The sequence below is a fragment of the Nicotiana tabacum genome, chromosome 11 (assembly GCF_000715075.1).
Source record: "Nicotiana tabacum cultivar K326 chromosome 11, ASM71507v2, whole genome shotgun sequence".
NCBI lineage: Eukaryota > Viridiplantae > Streptophyta > Magnoliopsida > Solanales > Solanaceae > Nicotiana > Nicotiana tabacum.
The window spans coordinates 2,720,555-2,743,064 of NC_134090.1; the positions used below are offsets into that span (position 1 = coordinate 2,720,555).

Sequence of the window (22,510 nt, forward strand, 5' to 3'; positions counted from 1 at the left end):
ATGTGTTAGGAATATTATTATCGACTATTCTGGTCATATCACCGTATAATCGTGCATATAAAGATCTCAATTTTATTTGGAGCAAGCAAAAGATTTTTAATTATCGCAAAATAGGAACAATTTTAACGAGGGATTTATGTCTTACCAGGCAGGTCTAGTAATTTCCTAGCAGGAGTGATAATGTATTTTTGCTTGGGAATTAGGGCTCTTTCTTGAATAGCACCACCTTCCTTAGCTAGTTCCAGTGCATGATTAATTTGAATCACTGTAACATAAAAAGATATTACTATTAACATAAAAAGATTACTATTAATTTGAGTCACTGTAGCTAATTAGAGTAATTAATTGGAATTAAGAGGAAAAAATTCACAAAAAGATTAACCAAAGAAAGATCCTACTAGGATACATGCATGGTAGTGGTTTAAATGCAATAACCAAAGCTAAGAAATTCCAAATTACACTTCTTTTCTGGCATTTTTTTAAATAATATATATGGAAGCTGCAAGTTATAGGGGCTTGAATAAAAATTAGGTCATTTTTTGTGGTTTAATTAAAGATTTAACTTATTTTGTAAATAATTTTTACATTGTCAGGTACAAATATTTTGACTTTTTTTTAAGATTATGAATCCACTTTACATGAGGGTTACCTGTAAATACCTTTTCAATGATTTGATCGTGTAAAATTTTTAGTTACATAATCGGTGTACATAAGTTAAACTCTTAAAAGGATAAAAAAAGAAGAAGAGAAGAAAGAAGAGAGCTGATATACCAGAGAAAGAAACAAGCAAAAAAACCACATAGACCATAAAAAGGCTGCGTTCACCACTCATTGTCATTCAGTTGTATTCTGCAACGTGAAACTGCAAATAAGACCAAAAAAATAATAATTAAAATTTAATTTAGAAATTATGAAGTAGGAAAAAAGGAGGAAACCAGAGAAAAAAGTAGTATCTGGTTATGAATATAAAGCAATTCATCTTATAGAGTTTTTACTTTGTAGCAGCAGTAAGATGAGGAAGTGAAATTTAAGTCTACTGAGTTACAATATGAAGCTAAAACTTAGATTGAAGGTACGTAAATCTTAAGAGGGTTGGAGAAATTTATAGTGTCCACAAAAGGAATATAAGAGGCTTGAAGTTTAAGAGGTTTAATTAATAAATACTATTAGTTCATAGCCTCAGTCATGCACTTGAAGAAGTTCAATTAATCATATTCAAGAACCTATTCAACTGCTGTAAAGTGCATTGAATTCTTTCACCGTTTGCTCATTAATTTTTTTTTTTAATGGTTTTGGTTATTACAGCTTCAAAGTGTCACTATTATGCGCTAAAAAAACCGGAATTAGTTATGAATTTTGTCGCTAATCTATCGCGAAATCGCTAGTAGTGAACAGAATTTTTTGATAATCTGTCGCTAATTCAACGCTAAAAAGGCTTAGCGACGGATTTATTTGTTTAGCTACAGAATTTATCCGTCGCTATTTCCAGTCTTTTTATTAGTAAAGGGCAACCAGGTGCACAAAGCATCTCACGTTCCGGCAGGATTCAGGATGGGACACATCTCCAGGGAGTGTGATGTAGGTAGTCTACCCTTATACAAGCATTCTACGGTTCGAATTTGTGACCTATAAGTTACACGGAGAAAACTTGATTGTTGCTCCAATGTTCTTTCTATTTGTTTAGTGGTGAGTTCCCATTAATTCACCCATGATGCATGCATATAGCTAGAGAATGAAATAGGGTGAGTAGAAAATGACTGCACTTTGATAATATAAGAAATCAAGCAACCTTAGGTTGGCAAAAATATTGGATTTCATATATGGGAGTGTCAACCATTGAAGGCACTACAAGAAATAAGGGCTACATCGATATTAAATTAGCGACTATATGATAAATGTGGGAATTTTTAAAAAATGTCTTTTAACAAATGACAAAACTATTGGACCATTTAATTGAAGTGTCACAATATTTGTTGATAATTACAGAAATTTAAAGTTAATGAAGGAAATTTTCTTACATTTGTTATTTGTAGTAAGCATCACTCGGATGTAATTGCTCTCTACCTCTACTTCGAAATTCATTGGTCTTGACTAATCTGATTTCATGCCGTATAAGACTTATTAAATTGAAAAATACTTCCTAACATAATGTCACGACCCAATTTCACCTATAGGTCGTGATGACGCCCAACACTATAGTTAGGCAAGCCAACAAATAAATTAAACATATATCAATTATTTTCAGAATAATTTTCTAAGTAATTTTTTTTTCTAGCAATATTAAAAAACTTTTTAAAAAATACTGATTACTTAAATCCAAGAAAATAATACAATCCCAAATTCTACCAATGTGTGTGCCAAGACCTGGTGTCACAAGTGTATGAGCATCTAGTAGATTATACAAAACTCCAAAATACTATTTGAAATAAAAATAGACAGAATGAAAATACAAGGAGAGGCACTGGTAGCTGCAGAACGGCTCAGCAAGGTAGCTCACTACTACGCCTCTGGATAACGTGGATGTACGATGATAGGTCCTCCACTAGTACATGTCTTAGATCCTGCACAAAAAGTACAGCAAGTGTAGCATGAGTACGTAAACAACGTGTACCCAGTAAGTATCAAGCCTAATCTCGAAGTGGTAGAGACGAGATGACCGACTTGACACTCACTAAGAGTCAATAATAATAAATAAAATAACAATAGCAATATCTAGATCAACATGATTTATAGAATTTATAATGATTTTCTTTAACCAGCAGGAATAATTAAATTCACAAGTAAAGAATACAATTTAATTAAACAGGAATATATATCAAATAATACCAGCAGGAATATATATCAGCAGGAATATATATCAAATAATTTAATTAAGTAAAGAATATAATTTACACAAGTAATTCATGCTTTTGAGTCCTAAACTATCCGAACTTTAGCATTAATAGTAGCTACGCACGGACTCTCGTCACCTCGTGCGTACGTAGCCTCCACAATTAACAAAAATTATTAATTTAATCACCTATGAGGTAATTTCCCCCTCACAAGATTAGACAAGAGACTTACCTCAATTTGCTCTAATTTAATCCACTAAAAGACCTTTTTCATGATTATCCAACTTTGTCTGGCTCGAATCTAGTCAAAATAATTCGATACAATCACTAAAATTTATAGGAATCAATTTCATAAGAAAATACTATATTTTTCAATAAAAATTCGAAATTAACTCAAAATATAGCCCGTAGGGCCCACGTCTCGGAATCCGGCAAAAGTTACGAAATATGAACGTCCACTCAACCACGAGTCTACCCATACCAAAATTACTAAATTCCGATAACAATTGGGCCCTCAAATCCTCAAATTTATCCAAAAGGGTTTTCAAACTTTTTCAACTTAATTCACCAATTAAATGATAAAAACAGTGATGGATTCGGGTTATTTAACCAATATTGAGTTAAGAACACTTACCCCATTATTTTCTCTGAAAATCTCCCAAAAATCGTCCAAATCCGAGCTCCAAATCGTTAAAAATGGAGTCCAATTTTCAGAACTTAAACTCTCTGCCCAGTGATTCCTTCTACGCGATCGCGGACCAACTCACGCGATCGCGTAGCACAAAATTTTCTTCCGAGAAAATGACCCTACGCGATCGTGGAAAATCCCACGCGATCGTTTTTATGCGATCGCGAGCCTCCTCACGCGATCGCGAAACATTAAGCGCGTGGTCCAGCTTCTGCTTCGTTTCCTCTTCGCGAACATGGTCTTAGCCACGCGTTCGCATAGCACTGCTTGCCAAACCTACACGACCGCGGACTCACCCACGCGATCGCATAGCACAAATTTTCAGCTGCCAAATTAACCCTACGCGATCGCATACTTTCTCACGCGATCGCATAGAAGGAAACCAGAACTTCAGCTATCAAACCAAGTCCAAAAATGATCCGTTAAGCATCCGAAACTCACCCGAGCCCCTAGGGACCTCAACCAATTATACCAACAAGTCCTAACACAGAGGAAAGAAAACAAGAAATAACCAAGTTTATGAGCATAAAGATATATAAAAATGATTTTCATATTACATAATGTCACTATATATTAGAAATGACTATTGTGCCCTTGAATAGCTTCCTAAAATCCAACCTAACCATCATAAATGACCTAAGGAATAATAGTCATCGCCTCGCTATGACCGTTCCTCGATTTTTGGCATTTTAGGATCATAAAACTGAAATTTCGCCTGATTTCAGAATTTTTGTGTGCTATATAGCCCAAGCCATCTGCATGCGTCCGGGCAACCGGACCCGAATCACCTAAAAATTTTCTGGACCATAAAAAATGACCTAAGGAAAAATAGTCATCGCCTCGCCATGACCATTCCTCATTATTTGGCGTCTTAGGGCCATAAAGCTAGAATTCCGCCTGATCCCAGATTTTCGTGTGCTATAGCCCACGCCATCTGCATGCATCCGGGCGACTTGACACGAATTCCCTAAAAATTTTGTCGGACCATAAAAAATGGCCTAAGGAAAAATAGTCATCTCCTTTCCATAACCATTCCTCATTTTTGCGTTTTAGAGCCATAAAACTAGAAATTCCGCTTGATTCCGAGATTTTCGTATGCTGTAATCCATGCCATCTGCATGCATCTGGGTGACCAGACCCGAATCACCTAACATTTTGTCCAACTATAAAAAATGACCTAAAGAACAATAGTCATCGGCTCGCCATGGCCATTCCTCGTGTTTTGGCTTTTTAGGGCCATAAAATTAGAATTTCGCCCGATTATTAGATTTTCGTGTGCTATAACCCACACCATCAGCATGCATTCGGGGGACCGGACCTGAATCGCCTACAATTTTGCCGGACCATGAAAAATGACCTAAGGAACAATAATCATCGCCTCGCCATGACCGTTCCTCATTTTTTGGCATTCACTACAAAAAAATGGATAAACTGCGGAGGTTAAAATTGCAATTTGCAGAGGTTAAAAACCTCCGCTATTTACTGTCATGATGGTTGGGCAGACCCCGTGGTAAGCATCACTACTATTATTTGCAGCAGATAAATGCTAGGGTTTTCCAAACCGCCGTTACAGCAAATAGCGAAGGTTTTTAACCTCCGCAAATTACAATTTTAACCCCCGCAATCTCATGCGCAGAAATTAGATTTTGATTTCTTAAATTTAATTTTTCTTTTGGGTTTAGGGGTTGTAAACTCCCACAATGTCTTATGTGTATGCTATCAAAATTTATTTTTATTTCTTTTTTTTGGGTTTTAACCCCATCTATTTTTAAATATATTTTAATTGATATTTTATCATCAATATGCCATACTTTTTCCCTAATATAAATTGAAATATTAATGCTTAAACCAAAACATTAAAATTAAGAAGCATCAACATTTCATTAACCACGCAAAATACTATGATAGAGTAGTATCATATGGCATCAAGCTAAATTAGAGCACAATTAATTATCCATGTTAGTCAGCTAATCACATTATCCTAATACATCCACTTCAATTAAAATGAATTTCATTGGCTGTCGCTGGAATTACTAGCGCCAGAAGATCTTCTTGCATCAGTGGGTGAAACGGGTCCACTAGCTCTATCACTTGGCTGCAGCAAAAAGTAAAAAAAAAAAATATAACTATTAGGAGTATCAGCAAACAAGTCACATTAAGATGAAATATATGTTATCTATTTAAACCAACAAAATGAAAGCTTTTATCATAAACAAGTTATTGGGATGAAAGATATATTTCAATTAAACCCCAACAAACTACATCCATTATCAACAGGCAGTTTAGTCATAGTTGAATCAACTAAACTCCCACCCCATAGGAGAAAAAATATAGAAGCACCACTGTTTATTGCCCTATTCATTTTAATATTTTCTGATGATAGAGTCCTACGGCTCTACCTAAGGGAGTGTTTAAGTAGTTAGACAAAAGCAAATAGATTATCAAACAATGCAACCACTTCCGCATTCTATCTTATCTAGTTATTCTTAGGAGCACCGTAGTACATGCTCAATTTGGTACTCAAAACAGATTTAATTAACATGTAATTAGCAAACAAGTCATGCTTCCAAGAATTAGCTCGAACTTTGCATAGGGCAATAAACAACTCACCAAGAATTTCAAAGAACTCGACCTCTGATTCAAGAAATCACAAACACAAGAGGCTTAAGAGCTCTTCTCTTTCTAAGAAAGCTAAGCTTCAAAATGAAAGTACATCTTGGAAAGAAAACCGACCTTCCACTAGTAACATGAATGGCATCAGTAGAGCAAAGGATTCAGATTGTCTTATCCAGGAGAAGGACTTAACTATAGTAGATATAAACACATCAAACACCGATAGAGATAACGACACAAAGATGAAAAATGGGAAAGCATCACAATGTAGTAAAGCTGGCTGGCTGTATAAATATGAAAACTGAGGAAGGATAAGCAATTAGCTCGAAAGAGAAATTTGGGAAAGCTGGCCAAGAAGATATTTGGTGCATTGGGAGAAAGAAAGAAAGGTGAGCTTAAGCAGAAAAATTTACCCCTTAGCATTTGCAATTCCAGGCATCAATTAAGCCCGAAAGAGGATATGAAATCCAAGAGCACTCTGTCACCTGATGAGAACGTAAACGCTACTGCCAATAATAAGCCCATTTCTCAAGTTGAAAGGACATCGATGTGGAAGTGCAACGAATTCACAATATAATAAACTATCAAATAAAAAATAAAATTGCACAATATACCAGAAATAAGAGTACTTAGTGTTTACTGTTGTAGGAGGAGAACCAAAGATCCCATCAACTTATTCTGGTATCGACCCTTCCTTCATTAACATGTATGCTTTGTGGGTATTCAACAATTGATCATACTTCTATTGGCATCCAGAAGAAGAACATCCAGCATTATTACTCACAATTCTAATATTACCAAGACGAAGATATGTCTGTCTGAAAGTATTGCTTGGAGTAGTTCCTAATCTCAAACATCGATGCTCTTTGCCTAGCACCTTAACAACAACATCATTTGGAGAAATTTGAGACTCATCCACTGTACTTTCACTCACTTCTAGCTCAATTATTTCCTAAACACAATACCCATAATCAAAGAACTATGAGCCAACATTATATATTGACCATCTGGCAAAGTAAGGAAATCAGATACATTTGCGCTTAATTTTTTAAATCTTCCACACATCCTTAGATCACCAAATGAGCCATGATAAATACACAAGTACCAGTAATAAGTGCTGGTGGAGTATATAAAGAATTACAAGAGGACCCTCAAATGAATTTCTTGTTGATTGTTAATCAGTGGTACAACGGCACGTGATAGAAAAAACAAATTTCAAACAATATCTAACCAAAAAAAAAAAAAAGCTACACCAAAACTTTTAGAGATCTTCAGAAAAGAAACAATAACAAGAAATTATTATTATCGAAGATTTTATCAATTCGAGACCAATTGAAATCCAATAATATAAACTTTTATATCCTTCAATCGATCAACTACACTTCAATTGGAGATAAATTGAAATGAACTATATAAAGTTTCTATATCTACCTAACCCTATTCGAGCATATATCTCATACTAATATATCTCATCCTCACGATCACCAATATGAATCAATAAAATTCCAAGCATCTTTTTTGAACCCTCTATCACGAGTAGTGTCAGCCCACTAGCATTTGAAGAGCACAACCGTGAATCGATAGTAATTAAGCTCAATAATATCTTCTAACTTCCCATAGTACGACAAGTTTACTTGCCTTGCACTTCTATCAGCACTAGATGCAACACAAGAGGTGTCAGGGATAAGAAAAACTCCACTATTTTGAGTTTTTAATCCTTGATCTCTAGACAAAACTCAAAATTTGAATCCATTGATGTTATAAGCAGTGAACCTTCTAGCATCTGGCGCTGGACCTCGTGCTAGGAACTTCAGATCGGTAGAGATAGTGTCTGCAATTTATGGGTTCATAATCTAACAATAGCAAACTTATTATAGTGAAGCATATTAAATCCAAGGAGAATAGCTACGTAAAGCAAATGTTATTATACCATTCACTCACCCGCTTTGGGAGCCAATCAGGAAACTCTCTATTAACCCTCCTCTCTAAATCTGATGCTGAAGGTCTCCGCCCTCTTGTGCTCTTTCTTATGTGATCCCTAAACTCACTTCAAATGAGCTAACTATATCAATTTTAATCAATTTAACTCTAAACTTTTGCTGTTATTCATATCAATTTTGTTTACTTACTCAATAAATGGCTTCATTGTTGCACAATTAAATAAGACATATCAATGAGCTTGCGTCTTCATTAATGGAGTCAAGGGAAATGTTGAGGAGCCTCCAACCGGTTTACCTTGTGGAGGGAAGATAGAGGATATTTCAGAAGCGTCATTAAGATTTGGTTCATCATTTACACGTCTGGGCCTATTCTGCCTTGACTCAATCCCCTCAAAGTAACGAGAACAAAAAGTTAGAGCTTCTTCAACAATGTAACCTTCAGCTATGGAACCTTCTAGTTGTGCCTTATTCCCTACGAGGGACTTAAAATGACCTAACAGTCTATAACATGAAATGAAACAGGTTTAGAACAAGCACTTAACTTGAATTAATATAACATATATCAAAATTCCGAATAAGAAATATTTTACCTTTCAATAAAATACATCCACCTGTAATGTACATGTATTGCTTTATCTACTAGATGGACAGTTAAATGAACCATTATAGTAAGGAACAATGGTGGGCAAAATGCGATCTTGTAACTTTTCTAGATCCGCCAAACTCAAACTTTTAAGAAAAAGTTCTCTAAAAAAAGAAGAAAGCTCTACTAAGACTGCAACATCCTCCTTTGGCAACACATTGCGAATTGCTATTGGTAGCAATTGTTCCATAATGATGTGATATCCAAAGATTCTCCTTTGGTCCGGATCAATGCAATCCGAAATATTACTCGAATAACCATCCGACGCTGAAATATTCTTTAAAGTTGTGAGGAAGGCCACTTTATTTTCCTTTGGAATGGTAAACACAGCAAGCCGACAATCATTATTCTCATCAGGCCAAAGATCACGCCTTATACCCATATCTTGTAAATCTTTTCGTGCCTTAGTATTATCTTTTGACTTGTCTTTATCATTAGGCAATGAATATATAATATTGTCAAACACATTCTTTTCGATGTGCATGACATCTAAATTATGGTGCAACGAGTTGAATTCCCAATATGGAAGATTAAAGAATATGCTTTTTTTCCTCCATTGTTGTGCTGCACCTTGTCTAATATTTCTTTGTCTAAATCTTTTCCTTCTTTATTCAACTCAGATGGTTTTCCAAATGTAACATCAATATCTTTCACTTATTGCAAAATATCAGATCCGGATAACTTTCTTGGTGGATTTATTTCCTCCACATTTCCATCAAAGCGATGCTTCATCAATCTAAATTTATGATTTCTTGCTAAAAATCTACGATGACCAATAAAGCACCACTTTCTACTATGCCGAAGCTGATAAGGTTCTGCATCAAAATTACAAGTGGGACATGCTAAACCAATATGTGAGTTCCAGCCAAATAAGATATCGAGTCCAGGAAAGTCATTAATTGTTCACATAAGAGCTGCTCGTAATCTAAACATCTCTTTCTGTGATGAATCAAAGGTTTCGATACCCTCACTCCACAACTCATTTAACTCCTTAATATGGGATTGTAGGTAAACATCTATGTTATTTCCCACCGTACGTGAACCAGGAATGATCATTGAGAGAATAATATTTGGTTGTTTCATACACTACCAAGGAGGAAGGTTGTATGGAACTAAAACAACTGGCCAAATGCTATAATTAGTACTCATCGTGCCAAAAGGATTGAAGTCACTAGCTAGACCTAGCCGAACATTTCGATGATCAAAAGCAAATTCAGGAAAAGTTGTATCAAACCTCTTCCATGCCTCACCATCTCTAGGATGACTCATGATTCCTTCTCTTTACCATCTTCAGCATGCCATCTCATATGTTTTGCTATTTTAGAGCACATGGACAATCTATGCAACCTTGGTTTTAATGGAAAGTAACGCAAAATCTTTGCAGGCTTCTTAGTTTTCCTTTTGGTTTGCTTCTTACCTGTAGCAGACACAAGATTTTCATTTCTCTTCTTGTTAGGCTTCCACCTAGAAGTGTGATAATACTTACATGTTTCCTCATTAGTATCATTCCACCAAAATAACATACAATCATTTGGACAAGCATCTATCTTGATATAATCAAGACAAAGCTTACTAATGGTTTTCTTGGCCTCATAAAAAGAAGCAGGGATCCTTGCAAATGTAAATGTGTCCCTCAAAAAATCTTGTATTATGGTCATTTCCTTGTCACTTAGCCTAGACAAACACTTTATGTGATACAATTTTAATAAAAATTCTAGTTTTGAGTACATGGACCCTTAATACAATTCTTGACTTCCATCTCTAAGCAACTCGAAAAAGTCTTTGTCATTTGAAGCAGGCTCATCATTTAACCTTTTTTCACCACCCACTACTTGTGATGGACCTACATCAACCCCATCGTGCGTTAGGCCCCCAAATGCTTCATTGATCAGTAATTCTACAGGATTTTCAGGAGGTAATGTATTTTGTATAACCTCAATGTTTCTAGAATTAGGCAACACGTTCCTTTCACCATGAATACTCCAAGTGACATAATTTTGAGGGAATGGTTTGCAAATCAAATGATCAAGCACTACATCTCTAGTCTGCCACTTTGTGAATCCACAACTTGGAAAAGGACATTTTATTCTATCTCCCACAACAGCATTAGCAAATGCTAAATCTAAAAATTGATTTAAACCAAGCAAATGTTCAGTGGTGTTCCTTGGCTTTCTAATCCAAAATTTATCCATAGGAAAGTATTAACCTTCAAGTGCAGCAGATGAACCTTTAAGAATATAAAGAGAAAATATCAGTTTTCTTTTATTAGATAGAAAATATGAATACAAAATATTAACTATGAAGCAATAAATACATACAGCAAAAAGCCATCAATAATCATAAACACTACAAAAAATTGAGAATTCCGAAACAGAGAATGTATTTGCATATATAGTCATAGTCACATGTCCCAACAATAATTAGTAAATTTCTATATCTAAAGTTATTTGAGAACTAACGACTTACACATTACTAAACAACTTGAAGGAACAAAAAATACTTAAAAATGAATTGAAACATACAAAAATATATTTCTTACCTCCGATATCGACAGAATTCCAAAACCTTCTACTATATTTTTTGATAAATCAGCCTCTCAGTCCTATTTGATCAAAACAACAACAATTATACTCGAAATAGAAAAATATTTGACAAATTAAAAATTTACACAAAGTAGAATTACAAATACAGAAAACTTTTCAGTTTTTATTTTTTAAACCAAACTTCCATGAGACAAAAGTAAAAGTCAATAATTCTTACACCTTAAGTAAAATGTTGTGCCTATAATCAAATTCAAAAACCCAGAAATAGAAGAAACCTGCCTGAACTAGATTATCCATCATGCAATTTAAATTATCTAAATTACTGAACCAAAACAATAAAATAAAAAATAAAAAAATAAACCCTAAACAGTAAAAGGAGATGGCCAACTTTAAAGTATTATACCTAGACAAACATGGTAATATTTATGTCAAAACTCTAAACAATAAATGTGGTTTTAGATTTTTGTAGGATCAATCAAAAGTAAAGAAAAAAATGCAAACTGATTGTAAGAAAAAGAAATACTAGACTTCAAATCCTTAGAACTTCAGCAAAGTTAACCCATTTTTCAGTGAAGAACAAGCAAAAAAGTAAAACGTTTCTAGTGCATATAAATTTTCGAAAATTTTCACAACTATTAAAAATAATACTTCCATTAACAATGAAGAAAGGAAAAATCTGGTACAAATCAAAAAGCATCTAACATAAGAAGTAGTAATTGGGGAACAAGCAATTGGTAGAAAAGTTAAACCTCCTGTTAATCCCACAACCAACGTGAATTGATTTCAACTGGTAAAAAATATCTTGTTCCTAAAATACCACAATGGCTGAAAAAATATCTTGTTCATCAAATGGGTGAAATGGTACCTGTAGAGAGAGAATTTAACAATATATATATTCAAAATCAAAATACCTGTAGAGAGAGAATTTCAATTTAAAGAGATTGTGGTTTCCTGCAGAAAGAGAGAGAGAGAGAGAGAGTCTACTAGGCGGAAGTGTGAAAGGCAGAAGTTTCTAGACTGAAAAGGCTGGGGAAAAAAGTAGGGAGTGTGAAATAAATTAGGCGCCTTTTTTTTTAGGGTTGCAAAAGTTTATAACCCCGTAAATTGTATAATTTTGTGGGGGAAAATAAATTACCGCAAATATATGCAAATTCCGAAGGTCACTTATACCCTCCGCAAATAAACTTCCGTAATTTACCTATTTTTGTAGTGATTTTAGGGTCAAAAAAAGAGGAATTCAAGACGATTCCTAGATTTTTGTGTGCTATCGTCCACGCCATTTACATGCATCCGAGCGACCAGCTCTGAAACGGCTAAAATTTTGCGGGCCCATAAAAAAACGACCTAACGACAATAGGCATCGCTCAAATATGACCGTTCCTCATTTTTAGTGTTTTAGGACCCAAAATAGGAATTAAGGATGATTCCTAAATTTACGTGTGCTATAGCCCATGTCATCTGTATGTGTCCGGGCGACGGGACCCGAATCCCCTAAAATTTTGTCGGACCATCAAAAACGACCTAAAAAATAATGCCATCGCCTCGCCATGATCGTTCCTTATTTTTGATGTTTTAGGGCCGTAAAACTAGAATTCCGTCTGATTCCTAGATTTTTATGTGCTATAGCCTACGCCATATACATGCATTAGGGCGACCGGACCCGAATCTCCCAAAATTTTGTCGTTTCCTTCTTCTTTTTGTGGGCTTTAGGGCCATAAAAGTGAAATTTCACCCGATTCCCAGATTTTTGTGTGCTATAGCCCAAGCCATCTGCATGCATCCGGGCGACCAGACCCGAATCGCTTACAATTTTGTCTGACTATCAAAAATGACCTATGGAACAATAATCATCGCCTCACCATGACCGTTCCTCATTTTTTGGTGTTTTAGGATCATAAAATTTGAATTCCGGCCGATTTTCACGTTCTCATGTTCTATAGCCTACGCCATCTGCATGCATCCAGGCGACCGGACCCGAATCACTTACAATTTTGTCGGACCATAAAAAATGACCTAAGGAACAATAATCATCGGCTCACCATGATTGTTCCTCATTTTGTGGCGTTTTAGGGCCATAAAACTGAAATTCCGCCCGATTTCCAGGTTTTTGTGTTTTGTAGCCCACGCCATCTGCATGCATCCAGGCGACCAGACCCGAATCCTCTAAAATTTTGCGGACCATCAAAAACACCAAGTGAACAATAGTCATCGCATCTCCATGACCGTTCCTTATTTTTTGGCATTTTAGGGCCATAATCTGAAATTCTGCCCGATTCTCAGATTTTTATGTGCTATTGCCCACCCCATTTGCATGCAGCCGTGCGACCGGACCTGAATCGCCTAAAAATATTTTGCACCATAAAAAATTCCCTAAGGAACAATAGTCATCGCCTTGCCATGATTGTTCCTCTTTTTTGGCGTTTTAGAGCCATAAAACTGGAATTTCGCTCGATTCCCAAATTTTTCGTATGCTATAGCTCACTCCATGTGCATACATTCGGGGGACCGGATCCGAATCGCCTAAATTTTGTCGGACCATAAAAAATAACCTAAGTAACAATAGTCATCGCTTTGCCATGACCATTCTCATTTTTTGGCGTTTTAGGGCATAAAACTGAAAGTCCGCCCGATTCTCAAATTTTTATGTTCTATAGCCCACGCCATCTACATGCATCCGGGCGACCGGACGCGAATCTCCTAAGATTTTGTCGGACCATCAAAATCGAACTAAGGAACAATAGTTATCGTCTCGTCATGATTCTTCCTCATTTTTTAGTGTTTTAGAGCCACAAAACTGGAATTTCGCCTGATTTCTAGATTTATGTGTGTTATACCTACGCCATCTACATGCATCCGGGCGACCGGACCCGAATCGCCTAATATTTTGCCGGACCATAAAAAATGACCTAAGGAACAATAGTAATCGCCTCACCATGACCGAACGTTCCTCTTTGTTTTGGCATTTTTGGGCAATAAAACTAAAATTTCGCCTTATTCACATATTTTCATGTGCTATAGCCCACGACATGTCTATGCATCCGGGCGACCGGACCCGGATCACCTACAATTTTACAGGACCATCAAAAATAACCTAAGGAACAATAATCATCGCCTCACCATGACCGGTCCTCGTGTTTTTACGTTTTAGGTTCATAAAAGTGGAATTCCACCTGATTTCCAAGTTTTGGTGTGCTATTGCCAAGCCATCTCCATGCATCCAAGCGGGCAGATCCGAATCCTCTAAAATTTCCCCAGACCATAAACAACGCATAAGAAACATTAATAATCACCTCTCAATGACCATTTCTCATTTTTTGGCATTTTAAGACCATAAAATTTGAATTCCGGCCGATTCTCAGATTATCGTGTGCTACAGTTCACGCCATCTACATGCATTTGGGAAACCGGACTTGAATCGCCTAAAGGTTTGCCGGACCATGCCCTAAGGAACAATATTCATCGTCTCGCTACGATTGTTCCTCAATTTTTGATGTTTTAGGGGTCATAAAAATGGGAAATTCGCCCGATTGCCAGATTTTCTTGTGCTATAGCCCATGCCATCTGCATGCATCTGGGTGAACGAACTTGTTCAAAAATGACTTAAGGAATAATAGTCATCGCCTCGCCATAACCGTTCCTCATTTTTTGGTATTTTAGGGCCAATAAATTGGAATTCCGCCCGATTCTCAGATTTTGTGTGCTATAGCCCATCTGCATGCATACGGGTGAACGAACCCGAATCGCCAAAACATTTGTTGGAACATAAAAAACAACCTAAGGAACAATAGTCATCACCTCTCTATGGCCGTTTCTCATTTGTTTTGGTGTTTTAGGACCATAAAACTAGAATTTTGCCCAATTTCAAGATTTTCGTATGATATAGCCCACGCCATCTGCATGCATCCGGGATGACCGGAACCGAATCCTCTAAAATTTTACCGGACCACAAAAATCGACCTAAGGAAAAATAGTAATCGCCTCTCCATGACCGTTCCTCTATTTTTGGTATTTTAGGGCTATGAAACTAAAATTCCGCATGATTCCCAAATTTTCGTATGCTATAACCGACGCCATATGCATGCATCCGGAGGACCGGACCCGAATCCTCTAAAATTTTGATGAATAATAAAAAATGACATAAGGAACAATAGTTATCGCTTCTCCATGATCGTTCCTTATTTTTTGGCATTTTAGGGCCATAAAACGAGAATTCCACCCGATTCCTAGATTTTCGTGTGCTATATAGCCTATGCCATTTGCACGCATCTAGGCGATCGAACCCGAATCACCTAAAATTTTGTCCGAGCATACAAAATAACCTAAGGAACAATAATCATCACTTTGCCATGACCATTCCTCATTTTTGGTGTTCTAGGGCCATAAAATTGAAATTCTGCCCGATTTTTAAATTTTCGTGTGCTATATCCCATGCCATCCGGGCAACTGAACCTGAATCACCTAAAAACTTTTCGGACAATAAAAAATGACCTAAGGAACAATAGTCATCGCTCGGGGCGAGTGTTCCTCATTTTTTGGCATTTTAGGTCCAAAAAACAAGAATTCAAGACGATTTCTAGATTTTCATATGCTATAATCCACGCCATCTGCATGAATCCGAGCGACCGACTCCGAATCATCTAAAATTTTGCGGGACCAGAAAAAAATACCTAACGAACAATAATCATTGCTCCGACTCGACCGTTCCTTATTTGTTTTGGCATCTTAGGTCCAAAAAATAAGAATTTAGGACGATTCCTAGATTTTCGTGTGCTATAGTCCACGCCATTTGCATATATCCGGGCGACCGGCCCCGAATCTGCTAAAATTTTGCGGGCCCATAAAAACGACCTAACAAACAATAGTCATCGCTCTAACATGATATTTCCTCATTTTTTGGTGATTTAGGGCCAAAATATAGGAATTCAGGATGATTCCTAGATTGTCATGTGCTATATTCCAAGCCATCGGCATGCATCCGGGAGACCGACTCCGAATCACCTATAATTTTGCGGGTCTGTCAAAAAAGACCTAAAAAACATATTCATCGCTTAGGGGTGACTGGTCCTTGTCATTTGGCATTTTAGCGCCTAAAAAGGAATTCAGGATGATTCCAGTTTTTTGTATGCTATATTTCAGCCATCATCGTACATACGGGCGACCGACCCTGAAATGCATAAAATTTTGGTGGCCCATACAAATGACCTAACGAACAATAATCATCGCTTCGGTATGACCGTTCCTTGTTTTTGGTATTTTAGGGCTAGAAGAATCATAATACAAGACGATTCTCGTATTTTCGTGTGCTACCACGCCATCGGCATGCATCCGGGCGACCGACCACAAATCTCCTAATATTTTGCGAGCCCATGAAAAATGACCTAACAAACAGTAGTCATCTCTCTAGCACATCCGTTCCTAAATTTTGCGTTTTAGGGCCAAAATAGGAATTCAAGAAGATTCCCAGATTTTCATATATTATAGTCCACACAATCGACATGCATCCGGATGACCGACTCCGAATCTTCTAAAAATTTGTGAGCCCATAACAAATGACCTAAAGAGCAATAGTCATCGCTCTGGCATGACCTTACCTCATTGTTTGACGATTTAGGACAAAAATATAGGAATTTAGTATGATATAGTCCACGCCATCGGTATGCATCTGGGCGACCGACTCCGAATTGCCTAAACTTTTATGGGCCTATAAAAAATGACATAATAAACATAGTAATTGATCCAGGGTGATTGTTCCTCACGTTTAGGCATTTTAGGTCCAAAAAAAAATAAGAATTCATAATGATTTTCAGATTTTCATGTGCTATAGTCCATGCCATCGGCATGCATCCGGGTGGTCGGTCCTGAATCGCCTAAACTTTTGCGGGCCCATAAAAATTAACCTAACGAACAATAGTCATCACTTCGGTATGATCGTTTTTCCTCTTTGTCCTTTTGGGGAAAAAACACTGGAGGCCATGATGATTTTCTGATTTTCGTGTGCTATAGTCCACGCCATTGGCATGCATCCGGGCTGACCGACCCTGAATCTCCTAAAATTTTATGGACCCATAAGAAAATAACCTGATAAACAATAGTCATTGCTCTGGCACGACCGTTCCTCGATTTTTGGTATTTTAGGGCCAAAAAACAAAAAATAAGGACGATTCATAGATTTTGTGTGCTATCACCCACACCGTCGGCATGCATCCGGGCGCCATATCCCGAATCTCTTAAAATTTTGCGGGCCCATAAAAAAAACTAACGGACAATAGTCATCATTCAGAAATGACTGTTCCTCATATTTTGCCAATTTAAGGCAAAAAATAGGAATTCAAGATGATTCTTAGATTTTTGTGAGCTATAGTCCACGTTATCGACATGCATCTGGGCGACGACTCCGAATAGCCTAAAATTTTATGTGCCCATAAATAATGAACCTAACGAACATAGTCATCACTTTGAGGCGACTGTTCCTCATTTTTGGCATTTTAGGGCCTAAAAATAGGAATTCAAGATAATACCCAGATTTTCGTGTGCTACAGTCCATGCCATCGGCACACATCCGGGCGATCGACCCCAAATCACCTAAAATTTTGCGGGCCCATAAAAAATGACCTAATGAACAATATGTATCGCTCCAGAATGACCGTTCCTCGTATTTGGCATTTTAGGGCCAAAACAATCATAATTCATGACGATTCCCAGATTTTCGTGTCCTATAGTCTGGCCATCGGCATGCATTCGGATGACCGGCCCTGAATCTCTTAAAATTTTCTGGGCCCATAAAAAATGATCTAACAAAGAATAGTCATGGCTCAGGCATGAGCGTTCCTCATTTTTTGGTGTTTTTGGGACAAAAACAAGAAATCAGGATGATTCCCAGATTTGTGTGTGCTATAGTCCACGCCATCGGCATGCATCCGGGTGATTGACTCTGAATCTCCTAAAATTTTGCGGGCCCATAAAAAATTACCTAATGAACAATAGTCATCGCTAGGGCTGGTCAAAATCGAATCGTAACCGTTAACCGAATCGCACAAATAGCTTATTGGCTTATTAGTATTGGATTATCGGGGTAATGGTTGATGTACGAATTAAAATTTTATAATTAATGATTTAACGGTTTGGCGGCGGATTACTCAATTTTCTTATCGGATAAACCGTTAACTCGTTAAGAATTTTTATACTTACACTTTTACCTCTATGTATATAAAGTAGTATATATTGGTCGGTCCAAGGTATATGGAACCCGTCATGATGATCTAGTAAGAGATGTAGACCTTGATGTAGTATTGAATTTAAGTTAGTTGGGGCAGAGTAGAACTGCTAGTCTGCTACTTCCATATATATATATATATATATATATATATATATATATATATATATAAGTATATGGTTTAAGCTAAAGGTGGTTGATAATCTCATTGCTCAAATACTACACCTGCTCCAGCTTTGAATGAATTTGTTTTGCAAAGCAAAGCAAAGTCAAGAAATTTTAGCCTTTGTTAGTTAGTTTAGTTTTTTTTTTTGGCAAGTTATACTACTAGGCGTTCTGCCCAGTAGCTATTTTATTAATAATAAAAGAAAAAGAAACCACAATGGAAGAGTACAAATAAGGGGGGCAAAAACTTCGGTAATGTTTCCTCTATCGTGTAGCTTCATTTTGCCTTTTGGTGGCAGCCTCAAGTAGAGGATCATGGTGTAGCTGCCAGCAAAGTCTCATGAGGGCATATAATCTCATAGCCGCTTGAGTAAAATCCCAAAGGCATAGGACATAAGCAAACACCTACTGAGCTAGACCTTACCTTACAAATACTATCGAGGCATGAACAACCAATTGGGGTTTAATCCAATTGAGGCATGAACAAATCCTTAGTTCAGCTTTGAAGAGTGCCTTTATTGGGGTTTAATTTCTATTTCCTAGTCTTACTCAGTTAGTTTAATTTTTAATATAAAAGGTTTCATTTACTTCATCCAGAATCATTGCAAAAACAAAGCAGATGTGATGTTTTACTCCAAATTTTTCCTTAATCGATAATCCGATAAATCGCCCGATAATTGCCAATCCGATACCAATCCGCCCGATATCTTATTGGTTGACTAGCAGACTACTACAATTTTAAACCAATAACTGGTAAGCCAAATCGTTAGCATAAATATCCGTCGAATCTGCCCGGTAAGCACCCCTAGTCATCGCTCCACCATAAACGTTTCTCATTTTAAGCGATTTAGGGCAAAAAATAGGAATTCAGGATGATTCCCAGATTTTTGTGTGCTATTGTCCAAGCCATCAGCATGCATCTAAGCGACCGGCTCCGAATCGCCTAAAACTTTGCAGGCCCATCAAAAATGATATAACAAATATAGGCATCTCTCTAGGGTGAGCGTTCCTCATTTTTTGGTATTTTAGGGCAAAAAAATAGGATTTCAAGACGATTCCTTGATTTTTGTGCGTTATAGTCCATGCCATCGACATGCATTCAGACGACTATGTGATGACCTAATAGTCATTTATATTTTATCTTTCATTTACGTGTTCCGAGCCCTCGACTAGCTCCGTTTAGCCTTTCTCAATTTACGTGCACAGTCCGTATCTTTTTCAAAAAATAATTATGAGAAAATTGATAAAAATTTAAAATCATGCTTTAAAACTCATTCGAGTTGATTACGGTAAACATTTTGTGTAAACATACCTGGATTAGTGTTTTTACGGTCCCTGTGGGTCCGTATTTGATTTAGGATTTGAGCGTATGCCTGAAATCAAATTCGGAGTCCCTAACTTGATTTAACGTAATTTGTTGAAAACTAACAATTTAAAGGTTTAAAGAATTCGTGAGTTTGACCATAGGTTGACTTTGTTGCTACCAGATTTGGATTTTGGTTCCAAAACTTGGTGTAGGTTCATTTCAGTAATTATGACTTGTCTCCAAAATTTTGTGCAAAAATGGAGTTGATTTGACGTGATTCGGATGGCCAGTTGTAAAGTTTCATGTTCTTGAGTTCCTTCGAAAATTTCAATTGTTTTGATGTCTGATTCATGGTTTTACGTGTTATTTTGAAGTTTTGATTATGCGAGTGAGTTCGTATGATGTTATTACACATATGTGCATGTTTGGTTTGGAGCTTGAGGGGCTTGGGTGAGTTTCAGATAGGCTACAGACCATTTGAACTTAAAAAAAATGGTTGGTTTTGGGGGTCTGCTGTTAACTGGTGTGTTCTTCTTCATGATCGCGAAGATACTCCCGCGATCACGAAGAGTAACCTGGTCTAGGGATGGATTTTCCCTGTGGGGAACTGTCATGACCCAAAATCCCAACCTGTCGTGATAGAGCCTATCTCGATACTAGGCAAGCCGATAATCTCGATAAACCAAATTTCTCTTAAGTTTGAAAATACAATAATTTAATACAATACAAAATCTCACAAATACTGACATGAACACTCCCCAAAACCTGGTGTCACTGAGTACATGAGCATCTAATATGAATACAAGTCTGAAAAATATGGTATATAATAGTCTGAGACCAAATACAGTAAACAAGGAGATAGAGAAGGAGAGACAAGGTCTGCGGAACACGGCAGCTACCTCAAAATCTCCTGAAAATCAACTGCGCGAAATGATCAACATTCGCTATGTCTGGGAACACCTGGATCTGCACACGAAGTACATGGTGTAGTATGAGTACAACCAACTCAGCAAGTAACAATAATAACTAAGGAACTGAAGATAATGACGAGCTACACAGTTATAGTTCACTTTCAGTAATTCCAGCAAAGAATAGACATGCTTTCAAATCCGACAGTTTAAGTCAAATCAATTTTTTACAGTTCAATTTCATGTAATCCGGATATAAAATCTTTCAGAGATTTCACAATAATGACGGATAGCAACCAAGTGCAACAGCAAATGCAAAGCAAGTACAACCTCTCAGGCAACAATCTTTCAACTCATCACCACAACTCAACCACTCGGCTCTCAGCCCTCAGCGCTCACACTCAATGCGTACCCGCGCTCACTGGGGGTGTGTACAGATTCCGGAGGGGCTCCTACAGCCCAAGCGCCATAATCTGCACACATAAATCACGTGCTGCACGGACAACTCGCGTGCTGCACAGACAACTCACGTGCCATAATATCCTGCATGGACAACTCACGTGCCATAATATCCTTACCTCACCGACAGGCCCTCGACCTTACTCAGTCCTTAATCTCTCTAGTCTCTTGGGCTCTTAGAAATCACAAAGATCAACCCAAACAAAGATAACATAATGCATCAACAAATATCACGAAAGACTGAGGTATGATACGCAAGTAAAATCATGACTGAGCATAAGATAGAAATTAACAAATAATTCAATAAGTATGTGACCTCTGTGGTTCCCAACAGTACTATCACATAGCCTAAGCATGATTTCTAACATGATTTACAGTCAAATTTCTTCAATACATAGAGAGCATATAGCTAACAATAAATTATTCAACTATACAGTTTCCACGGAACGGACCAAGTCCCAATTCCCTTGGTGCACGCCCACACGCCCGTCACCTAGCATGTGCGTCACCTCCAAAATAATCGCATAACACAAAATTCCGGGGTTTCATACCCTCAGGACCAGATTTAAAACAGTTGCTTACCTCAAAACGTGAAATTCTTTACTCTGCTATGCCTTTGCCTCATAAATCGGCCTCCGAATGCCTCGAATCTAGTCATAAATAATTCGTTTCAGTCAATAAAATTTATTGGAATTAATTTCATAAGATAATACTAATTTTCCATAAAAATCCAAAATTTAGCTCAAAAATCGCCATGTGACCCACGTCTCGGAACCCGACAAAAGTTACATAATCCGGAAGCCCATTCAACCACGAGTCTAACCATACCAATTTTACCAAAATCCGACCTCAACTCAACCCTCAAATCTACAAATCTTATTTCCAAAATTCTAAGTTTCAATCTCCGATTTACACCTCAAAATCATGTAATCTAGTCGGATTATTCAATGATAATTCAATATTATGGAGTAGAAATGATCACAAGGGACTTACCTCAAGTTTTCCTTGAATATCTATCAAAAATCGTCTCTCCTCAAGCTCCAATTTGTCAAAAATGGCAAATGGGATGAAGTGCCTGCTTTATAATTCTGCCCAGACTACCTCGGTTATGCCTCGATCTTGGCCTTCGATCGAGATCCTCGATCCTGGGCCTCGATCATGGCCCTTGACCCTGGCCTTCGATCATGTCTTCGACCCTGCC

At 37.1% G+C, this 22,510-nt stretch overlaps 1 long non-coding RNA gene across 6 annotated transcripts; it reads right to left on the reverse strand.

The window, feature by feature from the left end:
- Nucleotides 1–5,395: 5,395 nt before the first annotated feature.
- Nucleotides 5,396–12,306, reverse strand: LOC142166173 (uncharacterized). Of its 6 annotated transcripts, none has more exons than XR_012696366.1 (5): nucleotides 12,170–12,306; nucleotides 11,255–11,317; nucleotides 10,922–10,942; nucleotides 6,773–7,084; nucleotides 5,396–5,614 (listed from the first exon to the last, which is right to left on the reverse strand). It is a non-coding gene; the product is annotated as an uncharacterized LOC142166173 (long non-coding RNA). The 6 variants fall into 6 exon arrangements; XR_012696365.1 differs by lacking the exon at nucleotides 10,922–10,942 and adding an exon at nucleotides 12,008–12,083; XR_012696368.1 differs by lacking the exon at nucleotides 12,170–12,306 and adding an exon at nucleotides 12,008–12,161.
- Between the last annotated feature and the right edge of the window lie 10,204 nt (nucleotides 12,307–22,510).